At 38.9% G+C, this 15,284-nt stretch overlaps 1 protein-coding gene across 2 annotated transcripts in view; it reads right to left on the reverse strand.

Moving 5' to 3' along the window:
* ZNF385B (zinc finger protein 385B) overlaps nucleotides 1–15,284 on the reverse strand; it is a 334,017-nt gene that overhangs the window by 102,621 nt on the left and 216,112 nt on the right. The window contains exon 1 of one of the 2 annotated variants that reach the window (XM_082629828.1): nucleotides 3,984–4,425. The exons of the other annotated variant lie outside the window; for it this stretch is intronic. The gene's annotated coding sequence lies outside the window, so the exon portion shown is untranslated. Of the gene's footprint in view, nucleotides 1–3,983; nucleotides 4,426–15,284 lie in introns of those variants that run through there. 2 annotated transcript variants of the gene reach the window in all.

The raw sequence follows: 15,284 nt of genomic DNA on the forward strand, positions 1-15,284 counted from the left end.
AAATCTAATCTGGCCAAGAGCCAACATTCTTTCCCTTTTAAAGAGCAGCAGCAGATTGATTACAACACCTAATTTAAAATAATTATTTTAGTATTCCCAATGGGGAAAAAAAGAGAGAAGCAAAATTCATTCAAACTATGCTTTTAACCATACTGTTTGGATCAATATAACTAATTCAAATAGCTTCACAGGAGGAGGTACACACATTTCTGTTGGTGGCTTTTATACCAAAGCTCTATCAGAAGTGCAACAAAAATGCTATCTGAAAAGACACATTTTTCCAAGCAATGGCAACTGACCTTCTACTGGAACAGATGAAAGAAGCAGGGCCTTATGGGGACAGCTCACAGGAAGGGCCAGACTGCAGGGGCTGCATACAACAACTCAGGAGGTCAGCACACCCAGCTGCTGCTATAAATTCTAGCTCTGGGACACCAAATGTTTTGCCCCCTAGTTTCAGAGAATTTCAGTTTTGCATTCTGTGTCTAGGCTGTTTACATTTAAGAACCAAAGATGGGGAAAGAAAAGAAGAATACTGGTTTACTTAACGGTCCTTTTAAAAAGATATTTTTCTCACAGAAACTCCCCCAATTTAAAGAAACAAAGTTAATATTTGCTCTGCCAGTGTTCTCTACTCCCACCTTCGTAGAGAAAAGAGGTTTCCTTAGCTTAAATATTAACCAGACATTTCAAAGCTATTCAAAAGCTGTTGCCCATATTAAAAAAAATTTTTTTTAAAGTAATAGGCTCCTAGAAAACACAAATTGGGAATAAAGAGAAGAGCAAAAACTGTGTTAAAATCCTTTTCCTTTTTTGCATGCATATCTCATGACCACCATAATTATAATGTACCATAGAGAATTCAGAAAAAATCCTAGTGGAGTATTATAATGATTACATAGTGACTGTCATAGACGAGGCCACTCTTGGTCCTCTATCAGCCAAGAAGCCATTTTTATCCAGGAGCAGTAGAGATGGCTCCCACCTGGCAGCCAGGGCTGCTGTGCAAGCAGCATGAAAGCCACCATTCCATCCCTGTGGCAACCTGGTATGGGGTGATGAATCTGGCCATGCGAGGGATAGGGTGAGCAGAAATTGTGGGTAATGGGGAGACAGTGGGGTTAGAATGGGGAAAAGGATGAGGCGGATTTGGAGAGGAAAAGAAGAGTGGTGTAAGTTTGGCTGAATTTTGCCAAGTGGATTAGAATTGGCACCAATGCCTTATTTGGAATTTCCTAACATCTCACTCATAAAATGATTTTCTTCTTTTTCATCTTCAATTGTTTGGCAGAAATCTGTATAGAATGAAGTAGACCAGAGCAAAAACTGTATCAGTAGGAACAACCTAATTAAGCAGGGCATCTAAGTCCTTCAAACAAAGGAGCTGGACAACTGGGAGACACCCTTATCCTGAGAAACATGGAGAGTCTTGTGATCCAGGGATGCTTGCACTCCAAAGGGTCTTTAGTGGGTATTAAACAGAATGGCCAATCCCTGGCCTGGTCTCTTGGAACTCTGCCACTGTCCTGACATCCTAGAAATGGATGCTACTTGCTTCAGTCATGCAGGCAGCTTCTGGGGCACTAGTGATATTCAAAACAGCATCAGATAAGGCCCTCTGGTGAATGTCCAAGGATTTTCTGCATTGGAAGTGATATATCATAAATGATTGTGCCTGTCCCTGTGTATCATGTTTATTCTCATACCTTTATAATGTTTTTATTCTTTGGAATTTCTTTTTGGCTTCCCAAATGACTCCTTCTCATTCCCCCTGTGAACACCAAAAGTCAAAGACATAATGATTTTTTAATAAGGAGCCACATGGAAAGTAGAGAATTTAATCACAGCACTCATCATTTTCCTTTTCAGTGATTTGCTTTCTAAGGCAACAAAGAAATAGAAATATTTTCTTTTAGAAGAACATTTGTTTTCACTCTTGGTCTCTTCTGAACTTCAAACAGCCTTTTAAGCTCCCTTTGCTTTAAAGGAAACAAATGGAAAGCAAACATTCATAAAAGTGAACCTGGTGCTCAACGCATTTAAAATGACAAAGTGTGTTGAAATTTCAGTTAAAGAAAATGCAAAAGAATCCAAAGTTCTCAAATTGCACAATCTCTATTTTCAAACTCTGATTGACTTGTGTCTCTTTTTTTCTCCACCACCCACTTCCTCTCTCTCTTATCCTGCTCTGTGTCCCTAGTCTCCCACATTCCACCTGTTTCTCTTTTCTGCCTCTCTCATCTCTCTTAGCTCTCTGATGTCTCTGGCATTTTCTTTCTCTGTCTCTGTATGTGTATGTGCCTGTCTGTCTCTCTCATCTCTTTGTCTCTGTCTCTCACCACAATACGGCTGGGGAACTAGAAAGCACTCTTAAAATTTGTCATTTGCCTTGTTTTGCAGTTATATTGTATTAATTTCATTTTCAATATTTGCTTCTATAAATCAGAAGATTAACAGCAAGATTTTGCTAATATCAAGATGAGTTTGTCCCCATAACAAGATAAAACAATTAAATTAAGGCCGTATCTCCAGTTATGTCTCAAGCTGTCAGGTCAGTTGCAACAACTGAGGATTGTTTCACATGTGCTTACATGATAGTGCCTGCCACCCGCATGACAGAATGGGGCAAGTTAAGAACTTAAATCCACCATAGAATTTAATGGTATATCTTTATAGAAATTCATCATCAGTGTCCTGGGTTATACAAATACTATAACTTTTCATTGAGGAGCACAAGGTCATTTTACGTATATTAAGTAGACTTCAAAACTGTTACATGGCTTACGATCATCCCACGTTTTGCTGACGAAAAAATGATGTTCAGGGATAAATAACTCCATGACAAAGCAAATATACAAAATGAAGCCAATTATGGACCCAGGGCTAGAAAAAAATTTCTTCCAAAATCAGGTACTAGCCTAATAGGGATAACGACACTGATCAACAGCGTCTGCTAAGAGGTCCCACAATACAGGGTCTCTAGGACCTTGGAAAAATTAATGCACACTGGCCTTAATTTACTCAGTTTTTGCAAGAATCTACTGAACCCTGAGTGTTTACACCCCTAATCCACAAATGAGGTAGAATAAAAGAAGCTGATACGTTTTCAGTATTTCCCAAACCACCTGAAATCTCACTGGAGACAATGAGATAAAAACATCTTCCTACTGCCAAGAGCTTCTAAGTTTCTAACAGTAATATTTATTCACGTTTAAAAATGGCAAAATTGAAAGAAAAAGGGTTTTTTAGGTGGGGAGAACTGAAGTGATAATATTAAAATAAAAATAATTTCACAAATATCTATTGTATACATACAAAATACATCTATCCTCATGACAGACAATACTCCCTCTTGAGGAGCTAAACTTACCTGGTTTCCAGAGAGATTTCTATGTCCAAAGGTCTAAATAAACATGAAGCCATTGAGTTTTGATTTGAACTAGATAGAACATTAAAAGCTTGAAATGTGTCTATCATAAAAATCATGTGACAAGAGTATAAATCACCCATGTCACTCAATTTTATTACAGGCTACCAGCCACTGTCCTGTCTGTCTGAATGTGAATTCTTGAGCATGTACAACCATCTGCTTAAATATACTTCCTGAAGAGAACAGAAAAGAGAGAGCGCGTTCTAACATACTTGGATTAAACATAAATCTTATTTTTACCTAGTAAAAATGTGAGACAAACATCAAAAGAAAAAGGAACTGTAGTTCATAAAGACAAAGGAAATGTGGGAAGTCTGTCACATCTTTATTATACTTAGCAAAGTGACCCAGTACTACAATTTAAATAAAAACAAGTTAGAAAAACCAAGATGACCTTGGGCAGGGGAGTCACGAAATTAGCAAAATTCTATTTGCTCTAACTCAGATACTTTTTCCCTTTTCTAAAATTGACTTTAACTGTTTTACATTTTTGTCATAAACTTCATGAAAGAGTTCCCTGAGGTGTAAAAGCTGATCGGCCAGCAGTGCTTACCTTGGTTTTTAAGATTACAATCCACGTTCACTTCAGCATTCGAACACTGTACGAGGCAGTACACTGTGAGAGAAATAATTCCATCATTTCAACCTAGTGCTCCTGTGAAATGTGGAGCTAGGAAACAGCCGACAGGCAGTGCGTCTGAACAAATCATACGTTCTGTAATTGCCGCTTAGCTCTAATTACTACTGAGGATAGCGTTTGCAACTTGATTCCAGGGAGAGGGCAGACTACCTTCTGATGACACTGAACCAAATATATCCTAAAAGACTGACAAGTTACTTTCTTTCATGTAATTTTTCTGAGTATTTTCCAGCTACTCAGTAACTACTACTTTGCCACGGTAAAAATGAAATCAAATAATCTGACACCCACCTCTACTTTCCAACAAAGCAATTTAATTCTCTCAGAATATGTACTTATTATAATAACAGTCTGGAATTTTTAGTATCACTCAAACTTAAGGGGATTGTTTTTTTCTTTTCTAGGTGGGCAACTAAATCTTTATTTTGAAATTGATTTTTATTTAAAAAAGGAATATGTTGTCAAAATGTGAACTTTATTTATATTCTGCTAGTCCCAAGTAATTTATTTGCATATACCATTAGACCTAGAGAATTTCTTTTCTGTGGAGTTTTAGGTTTTAAATAAAGATTCACAACATGCAATTCAAAAAGACTGAAGCAGATAATTTGATGTTTTTAACATTAATAGGGATGTTTATGCATTTCCACTCAAAAATCTAATTTCAGTTATATGGGGGAATTACCATGGTGAAATTAGCAGTTATGTGGGCTTGGAACTGAAATGATACACTTATTCCTATACCTAACTAATTTCACTCTCCATCTAGTGGCCTCTGACCATATGATCAGAATAAGTCTTCTGATATATCCAGGCTATACAGTGTGGCTGTGACCAAATGGTTGTTTTGCTTCTTCTAAGCTGATTGTCACTGATACTGTTGCATTAGCTTAGTGGGCATTTGACTGAATGAAACTTAAAATGACTGATGTTTGCAAATGTCGGGAAGGATTTTGCAGTTTGGTTGTGCAACTTTTAGCATATTTGTCAACCATGGCCAACACCTTAGTGATGATGTACAGAACAAATTACACCCACCCAAATTCAGAGATTTGGTATATCTACTTAAGTCAGATTTGCACAGTAACTCTCAGGGACAGGTAAACCTAAGGGAATAATTACATGTGGCAATCAAAATGATAATTATAAAACCAGCTCTTAGAAACGGCACATAGCTCTAGGCCTCAGTTGTTATGAATAATAACAACATAAGACTCTAAATGGAACACAGTATGGGAGCTCTATACTTATTTTCCCCCAAATAATAATTGTGCACTTCTTGCTCATGTAATACTTAGTTCTTCATGATTAAAATAAAATTATAGTCACTGCTGTGGTTTTCACTTTGTTTTCTATTTTATTTAAAAAAATCTATACCTACGATAGACCTCTCCAAAGAAAACTCTTTGCTCAGTAGGGATTATGTTGATGCTTCCTTTGAAGTATTTTTCTTTCACAGAGCTAGGCAAAATATTCCATTCTTTTTTGCTTACACTTAAATCATGCCTGATTCCTGGAGTATTTTTCTAGAACATTTCCAGGTCTGGCACACTAGTTTATCGTAAAGCTCCCAAATCCTTGATGTGTGCCTCTCATAGGTCCTTAGTTTAGTTCAGTAGTATACAAAGTGTGGCCCCCAGACCAGCAGCATCTGCATCACCCAAGAACTTGTTAGCAAAGCAAATTCCCAGACTCCATCCCAGACCTACAGAATCACAAACTCTGGGGGTGGGACCCAGCAATCTGTGTTTTAACCAGCCCTCCAGGTGATCTGAAACACTCTGATGTTTGAGAACCACTGGTCCATGGATGTATGTACTAAGAGCAATAGGAGAAAGGGATAAGGAGCATTTAAGCCTCTATGGGAAAAACTATGGGAGAGACAAAGGCTTATTAGCAGAGCAGTGGCATTTGAGTGGTGATCTAAAGGACTGGAAGAGTCTGGATGAATCTGAAGGAGGCACCAGGCATCCCTCACCCAGCTAACCTATCACATATGCCCTTGAGTTAATGCAGCCCCACCAATTCCAAGATCTTAGTCCATCAGTCACCATCTTTAGTCATTCCATTCTTAAGGAAAACAAAGAAGACTTTCCTCATTCCTATTAGCCTCTTAGTCTACCAACTACTCTCTTTTCCCTTAACTTTTAATTCCTTTTAGAGCAGCCTACACTTCCTTTTTCACTTTTTTTTTCTTTTTTACTATCCCTTCACTTCACAAATCCTATGATTTGGCTTCTGATTTCTCCAGCCTAATAAATGTATGACTTTGAAGTCCTTTATCAGTCTTCCTTGACCCCTGTACCATCGATAAAATATGATCCCATATCTGAAACACCTCTTTTCTAAGCTCAACTTTTGTTATTTCCAACCACCTGCTGGACCCTTCACACCTGTATCCCATTGGCACCTCAACTTCAACTTGTACAAAATTAAGCTAGTCAGTCCAGCCCCCTGCTACCTCCCCAAGAGATGTTCCTCCTTTGGTGGTCTTTATTTCACTGCCTGGCACCATGAGACTTCCAGGCACCACAGACTCTAAAACTTGAAGCTGTATTTTACTTTTCCCTCTTCCCTGATCCTAAATCAAGTTAGTTATCTTCATGACCTCTCTCACCTTCCCCTTTTTATACCCATTACCCATTACCTCCATTTAGGTTCTCATTAGCTGTTCACTAGCATAATCCTTTAACCACCGTATTCCCACCATAGTCAACTGAATTCTTAAGAAGGATAGCTCAAATCAATCATTTTTCTATTCAAATGTCTTCCATGGCTCCCCTCAGTGAGTTATCAGCTCTGAAATCCAATACACCTGTTCAAATCCCTTCTCTACTACTTACCAGCCGGGCAACATTAAAGGAATTAATTGACTTGCTAAGCCCCAGTCTTCTCAGCTGACAAGTAGGAATAAAACAGTATTCATATCTCATGAGGAGACCAGAAGGAACTAATCCATGTAAATTCTTAAAGTGCAAAGAACATAGAAGGACTTAGTGAATAATAAGCATTATTATTATCATCACCAAAGCCTTTCACGGAATACAATTCCAACACCTCAGTTCAGCATTCATCACCATCCTCAAACTTAACTGAAAACTATTTCCTTACTCACACTTTCTAAGATATGTTAAACTGAATTATTCTTCAAGGGCAAAAGCCAAGTCTTCATTTTTTTTCTGTCCCTAGTTCCTTAGGCAATACCTTACACCTAGTAATTGCTCCAGAAATGTTCACTGCATGAAGCACTGACCTGTTCTTGTACATACACACTTTCTTAGTTCTATCACTTTGTTTACACTGTCATGTTTCCCAGGATGCCCTTCTTTGACTGTCCCCTTTCAAATTCTCTCCATTTTCAAGTGGCATTTTAAATGCTATCTCTTCCAGGAAGTCTTCCCACTTCCACTCCTCTGAATCTGCAATACATTTCATTTATACCTCCTTAATGGTACTTAAGACATTCTATTGTATATGTGTCTTCTTCCCCAAGGAGCTGTAAGCTCTTCTGGGTTAGAGACCAGAATTGACTTATTGCTGTTTGCCTAGTTCCTTGCCCAGAGAAGCACTCAATAAATGTGTTGAATGAATGAATGAGGTAAAGGGAACATCTATCAATGCATTCTCATGATAAGAACTGTGCTGCTGTATACCACCTGATTAAAGGTTTTCTTTCCCATTGATAATTATGATGGTCTTCAAAGAGTAAATGGATTATGAGAATTATAGAAACAAGCTTAAGAGGATTCCTAATAATTGGGGTGTGTTCCTAACCTTGGGTTTAAAGTTAGTATTCTAGAATTCAGAAGCATTTTTCCTAGAAACAAAAGTTATAAATTGTCACTGGATTCCTGGGATGGTCCTCAAAAGCTTAATTAGGGCTTCCCTGGTGGCGCAGTGGTTGAGAGTCCGCCTGCCGATGCAGGGGACACGGGTTCGTGCCCCGGTCCGGGAGGATCCCACATGCCGCGGAGCGGCTGGGACCGTGAGCCATGGCCACTGAGCCTGCGTGTCCGGAGCCTGTGCTCCGCAACGGGAGAGGCCACAACAGTGAGAGGCCCGCGTACCGCAAAAAAAAAAAAAAAAAAAAAAGCTTAATTAACCCACAGATGTGTTAGACAGAACATTACACTAGCAATAGCACTTCAATGCCAACATTATTATAAGGAGTCTTGAAAAGGAGTCAATATCCTGTGAATGTTTATGAAGATGCTCAGTCTTCCTTGCAAAACAGAAAACCATGTATTTTGTTTTCTTCTTTATATTTTAAGACACACTTAGAAAGCTATAACCAAAAGCCAATTTTCTTGTGTATTCAAATGATTACCTTTCATTGCCAGCATGAACGTGATCTGGTTAAAGAAACAATTTATAATTGTCAATTATGAAATGTAAATTTAGAAAATGGAAGTTCTCTGTAAAGCTGTCTATATGCTTGAATTTTTAGAAATCAGAACTTTTCTTTTTTACTGAGAACTCTAAATTTCAGCTTCTTTGTCTTCATTTTGCATAATTTAAAATTGACTGTGGCCCCTGATACTCTAGCTTCAGTTCCTTTACTGTATCCCCTGACAAATACATAATGACCTGTTAACAAATTTTTAATTACATTCATTAGGGGAATCCTTTATTTTAAATTAACTCTTTAGTGAGTAAATAATCCCTTTCTAATGGAAAAAATGATTGGCTTTCCAATTATCTGAATTGCAATTTTAGATTTTCACAAATCTACTTATTTAAAGTAGGCAAGCCTATATACTAGAAGTTATCTATAAAAAAGACACATTTTCACTATTCCTTTTTGCAACCGCCAGCACTAAGCTAGACATTACAGGGGTCCCTGGTCCTTAAGAAGCTGACCATCTATTTGGAGAACAAAAATAATGTATCTGAAGTAATTAGAGACTTATGCAAAGACATAAAATTTAGTGTGAATTACAGGCACTGATGGAGAAGTAGTACAGAAGAGAATATAACTTCCACAAGGGCAGGATCTTTGTTTTGTTCACTAATGTGTCCTAAGCACCTGGAGCTGATTGTGAGCTCAAAAAACAACTGTGGTACCAAAAGGAGAGACAAACGGGGGCTAGAGTGGCTGGAGACCGCTTCATTGTAAAGACAGGACATTAGTAAGACCTGAAAATACAGTTGTCCCTTGGTATCTGTCAGGGATTGGTTCCAGAACCCCTGCGTTGATACCAAAACCCATCGGTGCTCAAATCTCCTTTATAAAATGGTGTAGTACTCTCATATAACCTATGTACACCCTCCCGTAAACTTTAAATCAACTCTAGATTACATATAATACCTAATACAATGTAAATTCTATGTAAATAGTTGCCAGCTCACAACAAATTCAAGTTTTGCTTTTGGGAATTTTCAGGAATTTTGTTTTTAGAATATTTTTGAGCAGTGGCTGGTTGAGTCCACAGATGGGGAACCCGGGGATATGGAGAGCTGACTGCATGTGATTCCATGGTTCCTCCTTTCACTCACCATCTACATCCAATTAACAAGTCCTGTTGTTTCTACCTCCAGCATACACTGCAAATCTTTCTGCTTCTCTGTATGTCACTGCCCCACTCTAGTCCAGGCCATCAATATCTATCTAGACTACAGCAAATGGCTCTTGACAGATCTTTCTGAGACAACTTAGGCACCCCATACTTGGTTCTCCACATGACAGCAAAGCAAAATATTTAAAAATACAAATCTTATCATGTAATTCCAGCACATAGTCGTTTCCCGCTGCACTCTGAATAAAATCAAACACTTTACCATGGCCTACAGTTACTACACGATTAAGACCCTGCTTACTTCCAAAACCTCAACTTATATCACCTCTTCTTACCACACCCCCCAAGATCTAAGCTTCTGTTCCCTTTCCCAAACATGTCAAATTCATACTTATCTCAAGGCTTTTGCCTTTGCTGTTCTCTCAGTGTGGAACTCTCTTCCCCTAATTCAGTTGTATCTCAGCACAGTAGAGACACCATTGAGGACTTCAGCAAGGCCTTCCTTCTATTACATTGTTCTGTTTTATTCACTCCATCCACTTATGTCTCTAAAATTATCTCATCTTATTTATGTACTGGTTCATTGTCTCTCACTAGAATATAATCTCCATGAGAACAACAACTATATTCTAGGTGCTCTATTCCCAGCTTCTAGAACAGTGCCAGGCCTGTGGCAGGCATTCAATACATATCTTGAATGAATGACTACACTTCTCCAGCCTTTTCAAGTATTCAATACGAGGACACTTTTTAAGCACCAAATGGTTTGAAGGACTCCTCACATATTATTACCACACTTTTTCCTTAGTATTCATTGAGTGTATATGCATAGTATTATATGCAATACTATTATGAAGTCAGTAACATTTAAAATAAAGGGACAGGCATACATCAGAGATTTTGCAGGTTCAGTTCCAGACTACCACAATAAAGCAAATATCTCAATAAAGCGAATTTTTTGGTTTCCCAACGCATATAAAAGTTATGTTTATACTATACTATAGTCTATTAAGTGTGCAATAGAGTTATGTCTAAAAAAATGTATATACCTTAGTTAAAAATACTTTATTCCAAAACAATGCTAACCATCACCTGGGCCTTTCAATGAGTCACAGTGGTAACATCAAAGATCACTGATCACAGATCATCATAACAAATATAATAATAGTGAAAAAGTTTGAAATACTGTGAGAAGTACCAAAATGTGTCACAGAGACACGAAGTAAGCAAATGCTGTTGGAAAAACGGCATTGACACAAACCTTCAATTTGTGAAAAACGCAATATCTGTGAAGCACAATAAAGCCAAGTCTAATAAAACGAGGTCTGCCTGTATTTCATTATACAGTAGGGCTGACATGCATTTGGCAAGAATACATTGGGTATGTGTGAGACATGGTATTTATTCAATCTACCAAATATTTGGTGCATGTTTCCATTTATTGGTACCCAAGGATCCTCAGTCCACAGATACTAGGGGACACACTGATTGCTATGTGCACTTGCTATAAGAGAGAAGAATGGTAGCTGTCCTAGTTAGAGCTTTCTCAAGACAGAGATAAGAATAAACTTGGCGTAAAGCCTTATCCTAAACTAAGGAGAAGCTAACTTATTTTTTGAACCCTCTAACACTTAAAGTACAATTTATTGGTCATATTTACACATTTGTATAACAATGGCTAACACAGATAACACATTATATGCAACACTGTTTTAAGCACATTATGCATATATTAATTCACCCGATCTTCAAATTAACTCAGAAAGGGAGGAACTTACCATTATCTATATTTTCTAGATGAGAAAACAAGACATACAAAGTTTAAGTGTGTTGCTCAAGGTCACAAAGCTTATAAGCAGCACAGCTGGGACTCAAACCCACATAGTCTGCCTCTAGAGTTGACACTTAAACTACTATGCTATGCTGCCTCGTTGATATAAGAAGAAGGTACCTCCTTTACACTAGAGGAAAATCTCTTGCACCATACATAGCATATAAGAAAAATTACATATCAGATGTCAGCTACTTGTAAATATGCATGCTTCACCCCCGAACATTTTCAAGTGTAGTTGTTTTTTCTCATTACTGCCAAATAAAGGTCTGAAATGCTTAGCAGCAAGTGATTTCATGAAGCAGTTCTATATCATGTGGGAAATTATAAGGAAAATCTAAATCAAATACCACATCTCACTGTGCCTCTAATATCACTGCGAAAACAGCATGATTTTCTAGGACACATTGTGAAGTCTGAGGTGATAAGATAGCATATCTTAAAATGACTTGAAACCAAAAATGGATTTGTGAGTGTTATTTCCAACTTACCAAGAATGCTCTAATTTGACAGGTTAGAACATGAGGATACAGACCTCACCTTGATATATAAAGTCTGTAAGTGTGCAAACCTCAGTGTTTTCTGCATAGTACTGGATCAGGCTGTTTATGAAGAAAGTTCAATATTAGCTTATAGGACCAAGACAGGATTCCAATAAGACTCAGCTTGTTTTATCCTTCATATCAGGCCTTTCATTTATTCTGCCACCCATTCCCTCTGTTTTAAAGAGATTAATTAGCTATCTTGTGAAATGTGAATGAATCAAGGAGGAGTTGAGTCTACTCAGCACAGCATATGTTTTGCAACATGACCCTTATGTAATAAATCCCTTGGAGAGCAGCTCTTCTTTTCCAAATGGGGCCTGTCTTCACTTTTCTCATGTGAGACTTGGCAAGTGGGACATTCTGAGTCTGACAGGCCGCTTTTCTTCTCCTCAGCTGACAACTCTTTTACACAGATGTCAGCTGAAACCTGTACTGGGGCACGTAGGGGATCAGAACTTTTGAGTCAGGGCCAGCCAAGAGAATGCCACAACCCTCAGCTCTTGGCGGACCCTACCCCTTCTCAACAGCACCCCTGCAAGTCAGCCCAGCTCCAATGAGCCAGCACAGAACACAGGAGAGGGAAGAACTGGCTGTCAACATGAAGCTGGCTTAGGGAGTTCCCTTGTAAGAAGTTCACTAAGGAAGAGAAATCTGCATTTTTGTGATCTTTTCTTTCACAAGATTTGGGAGCTTGGAAAGAGATGTGAAGGAATTTAGGGCCTTTTATCATGGCCTAGTAGTAGCTTTAGAGTCAGACCCCAGTTCAAATTTTGTTTCTGCTATTTACTAGCGATGTGACTTCGGAGAATTGCTTATTATCTGAACCTCAGTTTTCTCATCAGAAATAATACCCGTCTTGTTTAGATTTGGAAAGGGAAGAACAACATAACACATATAAAATGCTTAGCACAGTGTCTGCCATGGAGGATGCCTTCAATAAATGTTAGTTCTCTGTTTCTCTCATCCTGGAAAGGGCCAGGTGTTTCGAAGTCCAATTTCAAAAATGCCTCCAATGTCCTTGGCATATTCCTTTTTTTTTTTTTTTTTTGCAGTACGCGGGTCTCTCACTGTTGTGGCCTCTCCTGTTGCGGAGCACAGGCTCCAGACGCGCAGGCTCAGCGGCCATGGCTCACGGGCCCAGCCACTCCGCGGCGTGTGGGATCTTCCCGGACTGGGGTACGAACCCGTGTCCCCTGCATCGGCAGGCGGACTCTCAACCACTGCGCCACCAGGGAAGCCCGGCATATCCCATTTTCACTGGCTTTGTTCTTGTTTTGGCTTTATGCCAGGGATTCTTAACTTAGGATCCATGGACCCCCCCCTCCAAAAATTATATGCAAATATTTGCTACCATGCTCCTTTTTGGGAGAATGGAATCAGATTTAATCAATTCTCAAAGGATTCACAAAGAGATTTAAAATCTCTGCATATGTCCCTGAAAAGTTGCAGGCAAACTGAATGTCTTTTGTAAATCAAATTTAATTTTTAATGTACTAGAAGAGCCAGTGAATAAAGGAACTCTACAATGAATCACAAGTACCTGCTTCATAAACTGTACATTTAATCTAGAGTTTTTCAGTTTTTACAAAAGATTCACATTTTCAATATCAGGCTTGCTTGAAATAGAATATATAGTGATATTATATGCATAGTAGATAACTTCTGTTAACAATTTACAATGTAGCCTGGGGGTCAACTTCCAGTTTAATGTAAACTGAAAAAAGAAGGAACTCCAAAAAGTCCCTGATCTTAAGTGGACAGAAATTTAGTTAACCTCTGCTCCGAAGACCTCATTTTATGGATGAAGAAATTGAGATTCTGAGAGGTTACATGACTTGCCCAAGGTCATCTCAATAGTTACAGACAGTGAGGAATAACAGCTGTAAAAATGACAGTGATTATGATGATGATGACAGCACTGTGATCTATTGAGCATTTACTTGATCTAAGCCTTTCAAGACTTTTAACCTCATGTACTTTCACTACAATCCTAGGGGAAGATTTTATTACCTCTACTCAGCAGATGGAGCATTCTGCCCCGGGCTCCACAGCCAGTAAATGGACAACTCAGGATTCAAACCAACTCACAACTCAGAACCCTGTTTCAGCTTGAAAGACTATGTTCTTAGGTACTAAACTGCTTCCCAGAATACAACAGAACAGAGAATCACATGGTCTTGTATCTACAACCTTTAAGGTATGTTTATATATTTGAATGGGGCTTTAAAAATACAATATTAGACAGTCCTTGCCCATGCGACACCCTCACAGATAAGACACTAGGAGTATGTGTACTAGAATAAATCCAGGTCATCTCCTGCTTGCAATGTCAGCCTTAGACACAACCCTCTCTGGCCATGCTTCTCCCTAGTCTGCAGGGCAAGGAGATCAGCCCACATGGAGTCTATGCTCTTCCACTGCCCCTTCTAGGCCACATTCTGGGCACCTGGGATTCCTTATGCCCATACTCTAATGGCCCTGGAGCCACATCCTGACGTAGACAACACCTGTGTGGGCCCCCGGAGTGGCCTCTGGATGGCTGTTTTCAGGAAACGTAGATGGAGCTTGGCCATGGGGACTGTGGTGTCAACACTCCAGAGCCACTTTGTGCATCCTTCTTCTGGCACAGAACTTTGACATGTCTGGGAATTCTAAAATAATACCTGGTCTTCTCAGGCTTTCATGAATATATATTTGTAAAGGTAGGAGGATAAAATATACTTCATTTAGCAGTTTAGTGGCTTGATTTTTAACTTTATAACAGATATATGTGGGCCTCAATTTGTATTATTGTCTGAGGCCTCACAAATGGTAGGACAGGGCAAGCTTGCCTGCTTTTCTCCTCTTCCGTGCTGCTCTCTCTCAGCTTTCCTGGTCCTTCTATCCCCTTGGTATGACTCCATACCTGCTTTCCTTCTTATTTTCCCTGATCTATCTTTACTGGTGATCTGGGATGAAATCCACCTATCTGAACATCATCTGGTATTTAATAATGGCTGACTATAAGCCACACACTGTGCTAGGTGCTATGGATATATCCGTAAAGAAGAAACCCTCAGTCCCTGCCCCCAGGGAGCTAACTGCTGTGTGAAGCGTCCACTTGAATACACAGGCATTTAAAACACAGAGTGATAAGTGTGACCATGGGAGTAATACTGAGAATGCTGAGGGAACATAAGTTTTTCATAGGTGTCCAGTAAGGCTTCCTGAAAAAAGGAAGGTCTAAACTGAAAACCTGAAGAATAAGATTTACCTAGGCAAAAGGGAATGAGGAAGGAGAAGAGGAAGAGCTGGTTCCACATTTGTTTTAAGTAAAGAGAAC

This window comes from Mesoplodon mirus (genome assembly GCF_964341445.2).
Source record: "Mesoplodon mirus genome assembly, chromosome: 8".
NCBI lineage: Eukaryota > Metazoa > Chordata > Mammalia > Artiodactyla > Ziphiidae > Mesoplodon > Mesoplodon mirus.